The following is a 16,532-nucleotide window of genomic DNA, read 5'->3' on the forward strand; positions in this document are numbered from 1 at the left end:
CAATTGCAGGGATTATCTGGCATAATTGTTCAATTAAAAGAGAAAAAATCAATTATTGCATCAAGAGTGAAAGATATTCATGAACAGTCTTATTTGCTGAGTCAAAAAGGAAAAGAAAAAGCTTTCTTAGAAAAACAGTTGCAAAGCCTTGAAAGAGATCTTTGGATGAAATCCCAGTACCCTCAGCACCAGTACCAGTCCCAATTTCAACCCTTGTTATCAAATCCTTATACCCAGACTTATCCTACTTTAAGAAGTCCTGATCTCTTTCCCCCTACAAGAACCCTCTACTCGCCTACTGGTATTATTCCTCCCAGTTATTATGGTTTTAGAGCACTAAGTTCATTTGAAGAGGAAAGACGTTTTCCTGAAGAAATGCTTTTTCCTCAATTAAGAAATGTATCAATACCCAGTTCATCATAATATCCAATTCCCAATCCCCCAACTACCTTACCACCAATAACACTTCAACCTCCTACTGATTCTCAATTACCAAAACAAGAAACCCAAAGGTTTGAAAATTCTGATACTGAATCAGATGTTATAGCCTTTTCTGTCCCAGCTCAAATACATTTCCCCTCTAAACCTTTGAATGATATGAGTTCATTTCTCAAGATTTTGACAAACCAGACTGAACTTAATCTTCAAAATGAAACTTGATCTTCAGATGATATGTCTGATACATCTGAAACATTTGTTGAAGATAAATTTTCTTCTTCCATGGATTCAGAATCCTTATTAATGATGAATCCTCCAGAACCGCCTCATGAACCTGACCCAGTTATGGAAGAAGATCCCAGACCTCCTGACCACCATGAACCCTAAACTATCCCTACCTATGGTGACTCATCTAAAGGCTTTACAATTGATGACATTCCACCATCAAGATGGAACGACAGATTCAGAAAAATCCAAGGATGGATGCATTCAGAAATGCTTAATTCAGCAAATACTTTAGCCAGTACAGTTTCTAAAGTTATTGTTATGCTTAGAGGACACTTTTTTTATTGGTATATAAGTCTTGGAGAATACAGGCAAACACAATTGAGGAATAGTCAATCCATTGTTGAATTTCTTAATTATTTAGTCTCTGAATTCTCAAGCCCAGTGAAACATGAACAAATAGCTGCAAGAGAAAAATTTTTCTAGCTCAAATGTTGTTCTTTCAAGAGACAAGATCTTGAAAAACATTTTTCAGAGATGAATAAGAGGTACCATAAGATAGAAGGAATTGATGATGTAAATTTAAAACAATTTTATCTTGAATCTATACCTCCTACTCTTGGCAAAGAAGCTACAAAGACTATGGAAAATCAGGGACTTACTATTCAAAACATCAGTTTTAGTGAATTATATCAATTTGTTCTCCATGCTTTAGAAAGACTGTGAAATCAAGTCGAATTTTTCAAACAAATGGAAAAAAATAAGTATTTATTGGGAAAATCTTGTGATAAACCATATCTCAAGATCAAATGCGATTCAGAAAAACAGTGTGCACATCCAACTACTTCGAAAGGCTACAAGAAGCTTGAATATAAAAAGAGAAAAAATAAATTTAAAAGGTTCAAATATCTTAGAAGGTCAAGATTTCGAGGTTTCAGACACAAGAAAGGAGATAGATGTTATGTCTGTAGCAAAAAAGGGCATTTTGCAAAAAATTGCCCTAATCAGAAAAAGAAGAAAAAGATAATCCACCTCTTGTCACAAGTTCTCGACGAATTAATTGATGACGATCTAGAGTCTGTGTTTTCTCTTGATGAAGAACAAAGTCCAGAGACATTGTTATCCATTGTATACTCTGAAGACAATGAGGTAAATGAGATAAGCAACACACAAGACTAAGGGATATTATCTCCACAGGAAAATATTGCAGACATAAACAGTTTACCCTTCCAGCCTACCCCAATAGCCTTGGTCCAAATACTACAAGAACATTATTCCAAACCTTTGACCATACCAGCATTTTTTGATACAGGAGCATCAACTAGTATCTTAAAGCCAGATTTGCTACCAAAACAGTTTTGGGAATAACGGGCTACAGATTCAGCAATTTTTAGGAATTGTAAATTATAAGTCCCATTTTATTCCTAAGCTTTCTCTCTTCACTAGTCCACTCTATCTTCTATTAAAGGTCTTTCCTCTTCAAATAAACTTAGTGCTCTAAAACCATAATCTCTGGGAGGAATAATACCAGTAGGCGGGTAAAGGATTCTTGTAGGGAAAAAGGGATCAGGACTTCTTAAAGTAGGATAAGTCTGGGTATAAGAATTTGATAACAAGGATTAGAATTGGGACTGGTATTTGTGTTGAGGGTATTGGGATTTCATCCAAAGATCTATTTCAAGGCTCGGAACTATTTTTCTAAGAAAGCTTTTTCTTTTCCTTTTTGACCCAGCAAATAAGACTGTTCATGAATATCTTTCACTGTATACAAAATTTGCATCAATTCTTCATGCAATAATTGAATTTTCTCTTTTAATTGAACAATTATGCCAGATAATCCTTACAACTGAGAAGACATAACATTTTGTTTTTCTTCTATCCAAAGTAATGCAAAATTTTGAGATTTAGCATTTTTCAGCTTGCCAATTCAAACTAGCTTCGGCTGGAGAAATGGACTTTTGTACGTCAGTAGCATCTCTAGTATTGGGATTCTTAATTTTTCAAACATGTTTTCATTTTCTTGAAGTTTCTCATAATCATGTAATAGAGAAAAATTTAAGGCATAACTTGAGCTTTGAGGATCAAAGGCTAAGCATTCTGGGATGTGATTTCTTTATGAATCCTTTTAATCATCCCATCATGTCGGGATGATATCAGAAACAATGTTTTTGGATTTTGAACAACCATATGTCCCATAATAATCCTATTTTCCATAACTTTCTCCAAGTAATCTAACAGATGGATCACCTTATATATATCTATGATGAAGTTTTTGTTGTGATGATTTTTTCTTTTTGTTTTTTCTTTTAGGAAAATCTTCTAAATCATCTTCAAGACAAGAAAAGCAATTACCGGAGTCAAACCAATTATGTCTATCAGGAGTTTTTTGTTCATAAATTGGCTTCCCTGTTTTATCAAAAGCAACAACTGAGACTTTTTCAAGCAATCCTTGGAATTGAGTAGGAAATATTTCTCTAGTCTGGTTCTCAGTTACTCTTGGAGTCTGAAAATTTATGTGCACAGTTCCATCAGGCATTCTTGTCATCCTGGAAACAAATTGCATCAATGGTTGACTTTGGTCATGAAGAGTTTCATAATTTGTCACCCATATAGATGGAATCAATTCAAGCAACCTTTCTCGAGAGATTTGTCTAATAATATAATGACAGACAGGTTGGGAATTATTATCAACTTTGATAAATAATGTTGTATTTTCTTGTTCAGGGGGTAACGGGGTAACTATTGTCAAAACCTTGGTTCTGTAGTCTATACACCATTTGTCAATGGAGTGTAGCTACAGTGGTTGTTTCAATCTGTTTGGTTCCTGTGATTTGTAACTGGATTTTAAAGGCTGAACTCAAATGAAAGTCTTTAATTGGGATATTAAAATTTTGGAAAAAGGTAACAAATATGATTCCTGCATTTAAGGTTGTTTGCACAGTTCCAATACATGCATGATGGTATTCTAAAAACCTGGAATCTAACAAAGCGATTAGGGAAACTGCTTCCATACATTTTCTTCCATGAAAAGTTAAGGCTAGTTTTATGGCTCCAAATTTAATATGAGTGTAACCATCTCTAAGACATTGGGGAAATAGGTTGCTGGGTAGGGTAATGGTAATGTATTGTTCAGATTGGGTGGCAGGTATCTGGTGTTAGTCAAAAGAAGAGGCTTGGACATATTCTTTAATAGCTTCAAGGTTCTTTTTTCCACAGCGCTTTTTGATTCTTTTGGTCCAATTTAAACTAGATTTATCATAGACATGATAAGGATTAATTGACTGAGAGTTGGTTTCAGAAAACTTTTCAGGGTTATAGGTTATTTCAAAAAGATGATCTTGTTTTGAAAACATAGGACGGAAATTTGTACTAGAAGAAGGGGTACTTTCTACAGAGATTTCTGAAACAGTATCTTCTGTTATTTTAAACCTATTTTTCAAAATAATTTACTATATTGACTGTATATTTTGAAATGAAGGTAAGGCCAACTTTCTTTTTTCGTTAACAAGATATGAACTCCAACCATGGCCTCCTAGCCTTCAACAGAGTTCATGTTATGTTAACCTTCAGAAAGTATTGACAGTGGAATAACATCAACACTAGAAATCAATCTTTAGTTCATACTACGTTTTCTGATGCGAGAGATCCTAGACCAGCTAGGCAGACGCAAAGCATACTAATATCAGTATGAGCTTTAGATTAACCCTGCCAATACAATAAACTTTTAATCTCAAGTTAAAGGCTCTGATACCATTTAAGATGTGCTTACTATGAAAGGATGTTTAAGATGTGTATGAAAGGCATATGAAAGGCAGAATGAGACAAAGATATGCAAGGCAGAATAAGAAGCACACCAAAATAGATAACTCATTTCTAGATGGACTCGTGAAACCGTGTCTTTTTGTTATTGAAATAAAATCTTATTTTGCTATGAAAATAAAGGGTCTTATCATGTATTCCTCAAATTAAAAATGGGATTGTCTACAAAGAGATCATTTATGATCTCATACAGGTCCCTACTCTCATTTGTCAATTTAGAGGTGGATTTTGGATCTAAAATTTTATAGGCTAATCATCTTGATTAATACGAATATGAATATTGAACATTGAAAATAGTCTATTTTGTACATTTTTATAACTGTTCATTTTAAGTCCTCATTAGATATATATTTATTTTGGAGCTCTAAGCTCATGGATCTAAGGAGGATATAAATTTCCAATCATTTAGGACGTGTTTAAGGTTCTAGACCCTTTAAAAACCATGACGAACTCATGTGTCAGTCCACTCACCAAACACTTTTCTTGTAATCGATGAATAAGGTATTTATCTATTTTGCCTAGGGAAAGTATATACAAAGGAAAATGTTCATCTCATGCATCAATTTTATATAACACAAATAAGGTGCACCTCAAAAACTTATAGGAGAAAGTTGTTCCGACTCCAAAAAAAACCTTCCAATCGATCATCTTGACTATGAGATGTATGAATATGAAAATATAAAATAACTTAAAAATTAGTGCCTCTTGTAACATATTTTCTAGACCATCAATTTTGTATTTATAGATCTGTTCGATCTGAACCATGTTTAAAGTTTTAAATTTCATTGTGGGGATGAATACAGATTTTAAAGTTGCAAGTAACAAAACAAATACATCTTCTCATGAGATTCAGAGATGTGCTTTACTTTGCAAGGTTGGCACCTTATAGAAACTGCAAACTAGAATAAAATTGTTTACTTTTTTTTACATAAGGGTCACAATCATCCCCGATTGTCAAATGTAAAATTGGGTAGTTGGGGGCAATATATACTACCATTGAAGTCCGGAGAGTTTTGCTCTTTGCATAGAAAAATGGTACACCCTAGTGTTGTCAGATTCTACATTATACATCTAACGGCTAAAACTGTATGTGACCTTTTTGTATAAAAAATGTATGGTCCTAATTTACACAATCCTGCTTGCCTATTCTCTTAGAATAAAGGTATTTTCTATTGGATAGTATGAGTGTTGTTTTGCAGTAGCATATTGCAAAACAACTCCCTCGAGCAAATAGATCACCGGGAGAATTATTTTAATCCAAAATTTTGGAATCCACCTAAGTATTACTATATTATTATTTTAAAGAGAATAATTTAGATTTTGAGTTCTTTAACATCCAGATTTTTCCCACAAAAACTTGGACGGTTCTTGTTCAACCTGAAAATGTCATTTTTTTAGACACAAAGAGTGTGAATTAATTTGTTTTTATTTGAGGTTGGTCACTGATTATAGAGATTACGTCCCCAAGTTTTGGCATCCAAACAATACTCCAGCTTGAGTTTTGCCTAAGGGAGCATGAAATCTCTGAGGCTTCAAATAACACATCGTTCATTTAAACATCTAAATGAACATCATCATATATGGTAACCACAAATGGCTCTAAAAGCTAATAGTGATTTGTAAGTTAACACCACTTATACCCCAATATGTGGTTTTGTGGCTAAGGGTCTCAATGGGCAGGGTGGCCCAACCCGGCTCTAAAAAACTAGGGCCTGGACTAGACTAGGCCTTTTAGGCACAGTCAAAGCCAGACCGGGGCTATAGGGACAGTTGCCAAAGGCAGTCTGGTCCAGGCCGGCCCATTGCCACCCTTATATGATGTCCATTGCCACCCTTATATGATGTCCTATTAGCAGTAGACTGTGAAAATAGATCCAAGGCATGATGTCTTGGTGTGGCAGCTTCGATTAGATTGGGTTCTACTTATAGGGCGTCACCCAATGTTCTGAAAATTGGAAACATGATATGCCCAGTTTTCTGCTGATTTTGATTGGAACCGGCCAATTCCTAGGGAAATTTTATATAAAAACAAAAAATAACTAAAAAGTAAACCTGTGAGAACCGGCCGAATTTGGGGGATCTTTAGACTAGAACCGCCTACCCGCCTCTTGGGAACCGAGTTTAAAATATTGGCCATGACTGAAAACAAAAAATAAATGCATGAATAAATAAAAATGTGGAGCCATTTTTTTGAGAAGCAAAATGATTTACATGTTAAAATAAAATAAGCAAAAAAAATGAACAGTCAAAAAACACCTTGAACTTGAGCGAAATTAGCTTGCAAACCATTTTGCCATCAATGCTAATCACAAGATATAACAACCATTTGATATTTTCCTTTTTTTTAAAAAAAAAAAGTTAATGTTAACCTTGAATTTCAAATTATCTTTGTGAGTGCAAACTTTTACAAATAAGTTTACATACACATGACTATAGAATTAGAAATATGTCGCTGATAAGGGTGTGGTTTGAATAAAGATGAGGTCCTGAACAATCAAAGTAAGGTGTACCTCTAAATAGTTTTGAAAGATGATTTTTCAGTAACAAAAATCTTGGTGATGTCTAGAAAATTTATTATCATATCTAATTACAAAATTGTGAAAATATTGAAAATTGACGGCGCAAGTAATCCATTACAATATGCATTATTTTCTGGATGTAAAAAAAAAAAAAATTTCTTTTTTTTTACGTCTATACACCTCAAGGTTGGGATGATTGCTTTGAGGGTTTTTCAACATCGAAACAACTTCTCGTAGTGAATTTTTTAAATGCGTCTTAATTTGATTATTTAGGGCCTCAACATTATATAAACTTTTGATAAAAAAGTCTCGGCAACTTCTTTCTTGTTAGGGCTGGGTGGCCTAGCCCTAGACAGCCTGGCCCCAGGCCACTAAATTTGGCCCGAGGGCCAGGTGCGGGCCTGAATTCTAACCCTAGTCGTATCATACACCCTCGTCAGCTGTGAAGTTTGTGGAAATCCCTTAATGAGGTCGCGTGATGGTGGGCTTTTACTTGTGAGATGCCCAAGATAGTGCTTGATTATATTTCAGTAAATTGCAATCACAATGAATAAATATTCTATAGACATAAGTTAGGTTACCATGTACAGGTGACAATGGACCCGGAGCCCATGCTGGACCGGCCCAGTCCTGGTTTGGGTCCAAAAATTGGACCCGGCTGGCCGGGTATGGGTCCAAATATTGGACCATGGATTTGGACCCGACTCGAATAGTGTTATTATTTAAAGGGTCAAGTTTATATAAGGTGTCAAATTTATACTATTGAAGTTAGGTGCACCTCAAAACTATGTCGAAAATTCAATTTCAATGCAAAAATATATTGTTTCCCCCAATTATAAAATTTAAAGTTCCAAAAATGGTAACGAAGATGGATGGTCCAGATAATGAGATAGAAGATGAACTATTTTTAAGACTAGAATCCCTTTTCTTTCATGTCGATGAATATTAAAGTGGAGATGATCGCTTTGAGGGTTTTCCAACATAAGAACAACCTTCACTCGTGGATTTTCCTAAGAGCAACTTACCCATACAGTATAAGGTTGAAACCTTATATAAACTTTTTCCTTATTTAAAAGGTGTAGTTTGTACAAGATCGCAATCTTAAACAATCAAAGTAAGGTGCACCTCCAAATTTTATGATAAGATGTAATTTTTATGTCAAATTTTTTTAGAATGGCCTGATAATCTATTTTCATCTCTAATTATGAAATTTTAAACTCCAAAAATGAATCAAATCTAGTAGATTTATAAACATATGAAAATCTTGAAAATGGACGGTCCAAATAATGTATTGCAAGATGCACTATTTTTGGAACTCGAAAACTTCCTTTTTTTACATTTTCATATATCTGATGTCGAGATGATCAATTAGAAGGTTTGCCAATATCAAAACTGCCTTTTGTTATAGATTTTTTAGGTAGACCTTAATTATATATATATATATATATTAAGCGAGAAAGAAACCCGCACTATTTTTATGACACGTGTCCCTCTCCCTGTTTTTTCTCTTTCTTAAAAACAGTTCAATTATTATCAAATGTTCCCACCTCTTTAAATCTCTCCAACAATCTCTCTCTCCAAAACGTTTAGACTCATTGCCTCTCTTTTCAAAAGTTTCAAAGCCAAAAGTTCTCACCTCCTTAAAACTCTTCATCAATCTCTCTCCTTAAATCAAACATCAACCGTGATTTATTTCCTCTCTCATTTCTTTCTCCCCTCAATTATCCCTCTCATTAAATCTCTCTCATTCTCTCTTTAAATATTTATTTTTTTATCTCTCTTTAAATATCTCTCGCTCTTCTCCTTTCCCTCCATCTCCGGGCTCTCTCTCCCTCTCTCTCCACGCACCCTCTACTTCTTTTTGTCTCAAAGCTTTCTCCCAATATCTACCCCTTTTCCTTTTAAAATCTATCTCTCTATTGTATCTTATTCTATCTTATTCTAATTTTGACATGTTTTTTTTACCAAATTGTGAATTACAACCAATATACCAATTAATCATAGATCTCTGGACGCTGTCAAATTTTGAACACCCTTTTAAAATTTTAAGTAATAAAATGAGTTTATTTTATTTATTATAGTTTGACACTATATTTATTTGTGTCATTTGCCATTTAACCTCATTATATTTTATTTATTAATTATGTAAATTTGATTTATTGTGTGGATAGAAATAAAGAAGAATATCATTTGGCTTGAGTGATTGTGGTGGAGTAATTTGAATAATGATACTACTGTTTTCTAATTGTTGTAGTTGTATATCAGTTAATTATAGATCTCTGAATGTTGTCAAATTTTAAACACGCTTTTAAAATGTTAGGTAACAAAATGAGTCTGTTTTATTTATTGTAGTTTGGTACTATATTTATTTGTGTTGTTTTCCATTTAATTTAATTAAAATTTATTTATTAAATTTTTAAATCTAATTTATTGTGTGATTAAAAAATAAAGAAGAATACACCAGTTAATTATAGATATCTGGACGCTGTAAAATTTTGAACACCCTTTTCAAATTTTAGGTAACAAAATGAGTTTCTTTAATTTGTTATAGTTTGGTACTATATTTATTTGTGTCTCTTTCTATTTAATCTCATTATATTTTATTTATTAAATATATAAATTTAATTTATTGTGAGGATCAAAAATAAAGAAGAACATCATTTGACTTGAGTAATTGTGGTTCAGTAATTTGATGATATTGTATTTTCTAATTGTTGTGGTTTTATATCAGTTAATCATAGATCTCTGGGCGTTGTCAATTTGTAAATACCCTTTTAAAATGTTAGGTAACAAAATTAGTTTTTTTTTACTATTGTAGTTTAGTACTATATTTATTTGTGATGTTTGTTATTTAACCTAATTCTATTTTATTTATTAAATTTATAAATCTAATTTATTGTGTGAATTAGAAATAAAGAAGAATATCATTTGACTTGATTAATTGTGGTTGAGTAATTGAATAATGATAATTGTATTTTATAATTGTTGTGTTTATTTTCATAACTAATAGTGTTGTATACAATAATGACAATTATATATTATAGTTAATTGATTAGTATAGTATTAATTTGGTAATAATAATTAACTATAATAATATAACGACACTTGCATAAATAATGTATTAGCATCGTCTATTAGTAATAACGAATTATATATATTAAAAATGTATGCCTTATATTTTATATAAGGAATTAATGAACATAATATATTATAATAAAACTTATTTTCATAATAATTAACATGATTATAGATATTGATATGCATAAAATTAAAGTTATTGAAACTTTATAATATTTTTATTTTAAAAAAATATTATTATATAATTATTTATTGTAATATCGTTAGTGGATATTATAATAATAACATTGTATTGTTAATAATTTACAATTGCATAAATTTATTGATGATAAATAAAAAAATTTACATTTTTTATATATTTTATATCAATTAATAATATTTTTCAACAATAATTAACATGGTGATAATTAATCAATTTGATTAACCATTTAACTTAATTATATTTTATTTATTAAATTTATGTGATTGAGAAATAAAGACGAATATTGTGTGGCTTGATTAATAGTGGTTGAGTGATTTGAACAATTATATATCTTAATTTATCGATTAGTAGAATATTAATTTGATAATAATAATTAATTATAATAGTATAATGAAACTTATATGAATAATGTCTCAGCATCGTTCATTAGTAATAACGAATGATATATAGTTAATATGTACATTATAATTAATATAAAGAAGTAATAAACATAATATATTAAAATGAAATTTTATATTCATGATAATTAACATGATTATCGAGATTAATATGCATAAATTTAAATTTATTGAAACTTCATACTATTTTCTATTTATTTAAAATTTTACTATTGTACAATTCATTATTATAATTACATTAGTGGAGATTATGATAATTACGCTGTATTATCAATAAATTATAATTCCATAAATTTATTGATAATAAATAAAAAAGTACAATTTTCATATATTTTATATCAATTAATAATATTTGTCAATAAAAATTAACATGATGATAAATAATCATTTTGATTATATTAATTATAATTTATAACTATTCATAACAAAAATAACTATAATTATTATTAAAAATAACAGGAGTATAATTGTAATATTTTACTGAATATTATATGTGTTACACAAATAATTATAATTATAGATTTATTATTATAAATGTAACTATATATTAATAATAATAGTATTATAAAAATATAATAATTCATTTAGTATAAAAATATCAAATATGTTTGATTAGTCATAGATACATAAATTATGTTATACTACTAGTATTTCAATCATTATTGTTTGTTTATGAAAAGTATTTCATCTCTCTTTCGCTATGAAAAGTAGTTTATCTCTCTTTTGCTTTTTCCATACATATGTGAGAAACTATTACTTTTATTTATTGTGGAACTTAGTTTAATTTTTATTTCATTCTATAGTTTCATTGAAGATTTTATAAATTTATTTCCTTATGAAATATCATTAAAAATATTACATACATAACATTTTAATAACACATGCAATGCAGGTCGATCCTACTAGTATATATATAATTCTTTTTTTTTTAGACGGGTCCAAGTCTGGGCCAATTCAAGTCCAGGTCCCATAAATTTTTTTGGGTGCAGGCCCGGCCAGACCTGACCCGATCCATTGCCACATTTATTACCATGGATCAATAATGACTGGTGCTTTTGGAAAAGAGACCGCAATCAACTCAATCCTCGCAAATGAATTCCAACCATGATCAAATAGGCTCTTTATCAGAGTTGGAAGTGGATATATGTAAACAACTTTTCTAAAAGGTTACTCCACTTGAGGTGACAACCATGTGATTGTTATTATTAGTGTTTAAAAAGTTGGACTTGGACTCCAACTCTCCAATACTTGAGCCAGAGTTGGATAAGGGATTTTTCGATAAAAAAAATATATAAATATTATGATAAATCTGGTCAAATTGGGCAATTTCATAATTCTTTGGCTTAGAATCACCTTAATCCGGATCCAGATCCAATTTGACTCATGCAAGTCAGAGTCAGACTTAGGATTTTTTAAAACTGATTATTATGACAACAACATATAGCAATTTGAACCGGTGGGTGAACAATCCTAATATCCAACGATAATGTAGAAGTTTGCAATCAAATTCATAAGCATTCCAATATTTATCAAATGAAAAGGGAAATTATACAGTGAGATTATTTATTTTGTTACAAAAAGGTCGCAATCATTCTTAGTCGTTAGATGTAAAGTTAGATGGCTTCCCACGCAAAATTGGATAGAACTTCCTCTCGATTTTGGCAGCAAGAAGTTTTATGCAATTTATATCTTGGACCCTGGAGAATCCTTGATCATATGTTCCATAACCATGCAATTATCTCTTGGACTCTGGAGAATCCATGATCATATATTCCATAACCATGCAAGCCGCAATTTATCTCTTGGACTCTGGAGAATCCATGATCATATATTTCATAACAATGCAAGCCACTGGTGAATGGTGATGGATGTGATTGGGGACCTGCCACTCTTTTGGCTACTATTTTGGTTCATCCATGATAGTATTTTTTTCATTTCTTTGTTTGCTGCTGTATTTATGGAGCGTTGCTCTTTTCTCTAATGAAATTAATAGTTAACGTTAAGATAATAATAGTAATAATCAAAGTTTTGAACCTTATTAGAAGATACAATTTTTGCATTGGAAAATCTTTACAATGGCTTGAAAACCTATTTTCACCAATAAATATGAAATTTAAAGCTCTAAAAAAGATAAAGATCAAGCAGATCTATAAGTATATTAAAATATTGAAGTAAATGGTCCAGATAATATGTTACAAAATGCAATATTTTTAGGATTTAAAATCTTTGTTTTTTCATATCCATACATCTCGACGTCTAGAATCAATTCGAGGGTTTTCTAGCATCAAAACAATATTTTATGATGGATTTTTTAGTTATGCATTATTTCTATCATACAAGGTTGATGCCTTATATAATTTTTTTCCGTGTAGAGTATAATATCTCATAAAAACTTTAGACAAATTGAACTGTTTGCTAGCTCCCAACCCATCAACCTTTCAAATTAACGTAATTTTAGGTGCTCAGATCCCACTTGAATCTTACAACCAGTAGCAAGGAGGAAAACGATAGGGCACTTATTTCATGGAGGATCCATATAATGTTATCCTCATGCACATATATTTCTTGTGAGAGATTTTCAATTTTCTAATAATTAATTATCTTTTTAAAACCTCTAATATGGTTTATTTGGAATTATTATTTTCATTTTTTGTGTTTGTCAAAATAAATTTTTAAAGGAAGGAGATACAACTGAATATGATATCCTCATGAAATTTGGACCTTGAGAATTTTTCTACTTTGCACTTTTAAAGATTTCATTTTGTCTTTATCAAAGTGTGTACAATTGTAAATTTACTCATTCAGACAAAAGATGCAATAGGAGGATTTTCTTGATTTAAAGTCATATAATATAGTCCACTTTAGAATCACTAGATGAATAATGTTATAAAAGAAAAAGAAAATAAAAATAAAAATTTCAGTTGGCATGCATCTAGATCCAATTGTCAAAAAAAATTAGACAGTTGGTGTTCATTCCTAGGACATCAAGTTTTCCTAGGCACCTCGACTGCATTTTTTTTCTTTTTCTTTTTAGTCATTGAGTAGGTTACATCCAAAAATTTTGGAGTACAAAAATTTTATCGTCTCTAAGGGTTTTGCCTGAGGGAACAAGTATACATTATGCTCTAACTGGAGTATGTAAAACCCCCCTCATATCAAAAGAACATAAAAGGTAATCAATGATCGTTATTCCATATTTAGGGCTGGCACGGAAGATAATCAATCATCATTATTCCACAGTTAGGGCTGGCACGGAAGGGTAATCAATGATCATTGTTCCATAGTTAAGGTTAGGGCCGGCCATGGCCCGCCATGGCCCAGGCAGCCATGCCCGCCCGCCCGCCCGCCCTGGCTTTGGAAAAATAGGGTTTGGGCCACAAAATGTCTTATGAGGGCAAGTCGCTATGACCAATAGACCGCAGCAAGATGGGGTACCATAGCCTCATAACCGAGGCAAGCTGGGCCACCATGGCTCGAGGATCGAAGAAGACCGGGCTTGGGCCATGGCCACAAGAGAACCAACCTAGCCTGACCCTACTAGGCCCTGTTTTTCTCTTATATGTTCTTCTTGAGGTATGATGTCAGCTCTAAAGCACCCAAAGATTGGGCTAGGGCTAGGGCTGGCAACGTCCCGTTGCCAACCTTATTCATAGTGTATCGGTCTCATGTTAATAACATATTGCGATTGTTTCACAAAGAAATCCAATTCTTCTAACACTAAAAAAAACAAAAAGTGATAAAAGAAGAAAAATCTGATTTTATCATCATTATCATCGTTTTATCAATTTTTCAATTAATTGGAGTCGGCTAAAATCCAATTCTATATTCCCGAAAAATGAATAGCGATCGAATCCTCGACTCTTACAATGAATTTAATACTTGAACCTTTACCTCTCTAACCAAGTATTTTATAATAACTCCCCTTTATTGAAAGTGAGGGACTTTAAAGTTCAAAGTACCTTTACATGCTTTGGATGTTACCTTAGGGGGCTTTTACACTGGCCCTAAGGTTACATGACAGCTATAGTGGACCATGGAAAAGGGCTGAAACTAAAAATGGATATCACATTTCAGGCATTACACAAACCATATATAACATGGCACTATTAGGGAGTGATTAAAAATTTCGAATGCACTCGGACCAAGGGGTCTTTGGATCGTCTCGAATCAATTAATTATCTAAGATTGTCAAGTATCAAGTGGTTCACAATAATGAAATTTCCTCAATTTAAGATAAAGATGGATGATTTTTTATCCAGAGATGATTTTGTTACAATAGGAACCCGATTCCAAGTTATTAAACCCTCTTCTGGCTCGTACCAATGGAATTAAACTAATTATAGAAAAGGAGCTGAGCCCCATTTCCCCTATCCTTTGGATTCTAAAACTATGAAGAAATTTATGATTTTCATTGTTTTGTGCGCCATCGAACATGTACCTTTAGGTTGTATACATGCTAAAATTTCCCATCATTAGGTTATGAACTTAATAAGAGGTGTAAAATGGAGCATATTTATTTTGGCAAGCTTTCTGTATTTTTTCTACTATATTAAACTTCTAAACTTCCCCATATCCAACCATCCATTCTGAATGGACTCAGATTTGACCAATCACAATGTCACACTTCTACGCTATTTTATTTGTAAATTTTTTCTACAAAACATTTTGACACCAAATTTTGACGTTGTCTACTCTTCTCTTAAACTTGTACCAGAAAAAATATATATAAAAAAATATTCTCGATAAAATAAAATAACCTCTAAAAATTTTAAGAGTATTTTGATCATCTATTTTACTAAAAATATTTTTTTTTAGGTGCACCTATCCAAATGAAAATGATGGCACATGCCAAATTTCATAATAAAAGTATTTCCCTGGTTAGTTAATTATTACGTAATGTTTATATGATATAGTAATAGGCACAAATCGTATGTGAAGGTTTACAAGGGCATGAATGACATTTGTGCTACCTACCCAAAAGGGAAATATCTTCCATTCTTTATATTTCCACAAATCAAACAAAAACATACCAAACAAGCACTTATGCATCCTTCTCCATCTCTCACAAAATTTGTTTAATTTTATATTGAAGAAAGAGAGAGAGAGATCTGCTTTTATTGAACAGAGAATGGAGATTTGTTTAATTTTATAGTGGAGAGAGAGAGAGAGAGAGATTTGTTTTATTGAATAGAGAGAACGGAGAGAGAAACAAAAACAAAAACTCAAAATCTTAGAGAGAGAGAGAGAGCAGCACAAGAAAAGTTGCATATTTTTGAGAGAGAGAGCGCCATATAGAATGTCTTTATATTGGACAGAGAGAGCAAAAGCAAAGTTTCAAAATCTTTTAGAGAGAAAGCAGAACGAGGATACAAGAAAAGCAGTAAAACAAATTTTAAAACTAGTTATGAGAGCAAAAGGAAGCTAGAAACTGACATTAGAGAGAGAGAAAGAGCAAAACCGGAGTTTCAAAATCTTTTAGAGAGAGAGAGAGTAGAACGAGGATAGAGGAAAAGCAGTTAATCAAATTAAGAAACTAACCATGAGAGCAAATGGAAGATAGAAACTGACATTTGAAAGAGAGAGAGAAAGAAAAAGAGAGAGAAAGAAAAAGAGAGAGAGAGAGAGTAAACAATGAGCACCAAAAACCCAACCATATAACCTAAGCTCATGCTCATTTCAGGGGGGGAAAGAAAAACAAAGATGCAAAAATAAAAAAAAATAAAAGAAAAGGCATTTTCCATTAACCACCTTCCTTACACTGACAGCCACCATTGCTATACAAATCAACAAGTTTCTGCAAGATCTGAACTTGGGTCCTCAGCAAAACTATGTATTCTGCTGTTTCCTCAAAAA

The sequence above is a fragment of the Amborella trichopoda genome, chromosome 10 (assembly GCF_054954075.1).
Source record: "Amborella trichopoda isolate Santa Cruz 75 chromosome 10, AtrichopodaSantaCruz75HAP2 v2.0, whole genome shotgun sequence".
Lineage (NCBI taxonomy): Eukaryota > Viridiplantae > Streptophyta > Magnoliopsida > Amborellales > Amborellaceae > Amborella > Amborella trichopoda.